This window comes from Pseudophryne corroboree, unplaced genomic scaffold, assembly GCF_028390025.1.
Source record: "Pseudophryne corroboree isolate aPseCor3 unplaced genomic scaffold, aPseCor3.hap2 scaffold_490, whole genome shotgun sequence".
NCBI lineage: Eukaryota > Metazoa > Chordata > Amphibia > Anura > Myobatrachidae > Pseudophryne > Pseudophryne corroboree.
The window spans coordinates 322,228-323,903 of record NW_026970098.1 but is presented as its reverse complement, the minus strand read 5'-3'; positions in this window follow the sequence as shown (position 1 = coordinate 323,903).

Here is a 1,676-nt window from a genome sequence, read left to right as displayed (position 1 = left end):
TGTACATTTTGTATTGCTCTTCTGGTGACAATGTAGTTTGTTTTTGTCAATTACCATTTTAATAATCGGGTAAAGAAAATTAAGTGGATTTTTGAAAGAAAACAATACTGTCAATATACTATTAAAACAAATGAAAATGGTAAAAGTTATTGTACTTTAAGTAAAAATAAAAGAGCAAAAATATCAATCCCAGTTTTGGATTACTTTAATTAACAAAAAAAAACGCATATAGCAGAGGATAGTTTCAATCTGCCTACCTCTGGGTTATGGACCCAGCATGCTTCCATTACAGTACTCTGCTGCACATGTAAGTGCAAGAGATCCTGAAGCACTCACTCATCATGGGAAAGTACCAATGTGTTTCTTCATTGGTTGATGGAAGAAACATCTTACAAAAACTCTCCAGATTATTGACTATTTAAAGTTTTTCTAGGAAACGTTCTAGATGAATGCTTATTAGCCTTTGTCAGTATGTACTTTCACAAAGTGTCGCTGTAGCGCAATCAGTTAGTGTGTACGGCTATTAACCAAAAAGTTGGTGGTTCAATCCCACCCAGGGACGTAATTGACCTTGTGATCAGATTTTGGTGATATTTAAGTAGACAAGTCAAAATTTCAAACCCTCTCTTATGGTGTAGGGTACCTGGCCTACTCTGATGTAATCAGTTAGATTTGATTAAGTGATTTTATGAAAAAAAACAGCTAGGAAGCACAATTTAGCAGTGGGTTGCAGAGAAAAAGAAATATGCTGGCAGAAAAATCCAATTGAGTGATTAAACAGCTCTTCATTTTCTGGCTTTATTTTTATGCTAACAAATTTGTTCTCTGAAAAGAGTCCACAAAGCCAAGTATCTGATTAACACCTTTGTAGGGATGGTTTTTCACCTATTACTAAATTAAACATGCTTCATTGGAAAGGCAGCAATATGCATCCTCATTTCAATATCTACTGAAATAATACAGGTTGACACCAGGAAACATTAACGCCACTGCATCCTTGCTGCTTTCTCATGTGGAAGTCTGTTTAATGTGAAAACAAGGTGATATCTAATTAGCACACAGGTAAGGAATTAAGAAAATCTTTATTTAAGGGTGAAGAGGTTTCTCACAAAATCGTTGCCCCAATGCATCATTGAAATTCAAGCTGGAAAGATGATTTTAATATATCACTTGTACATTTTGTATTGCTCTTCTGGTGACAATGTAGTTTGTTTTTGTCAATTACCATTTGAATAATAGGGTAAAGAAAATTAAGTGGATTTTTGAAAGAAAACAATACTGTCAATATACTATTAAAACAAATTAAAATAATAAAAGTTATTGTACTTTAAGTAAAAATAAAAGAGCAAAAATATCAATCCCAGTTTTGGATTACTTTAATTAACAAAAAAAAATGCATATAGCAGAGGATAGTTTCAATCTGCCTACCTCTGGGTTATGGGCCCAGCATGCTTCCATTGCAGTACTCTGCTGCACATGTAAGTGCAAGAGATCCTGAAGCACTCACTCATCATGGGAAAGTACCAATGTGTTTCTTCATTGGTTGATGGAAGAAACATCTTACAAAAACTCTCCAGATTATTGACTTTTTAAAGTTTTTCTAGGAAACGTTCTAGATGAATGCTTATTAGCCTTTGTCAGTATATACTTTTGCAATGTGTCTCTGTGGCGCAATC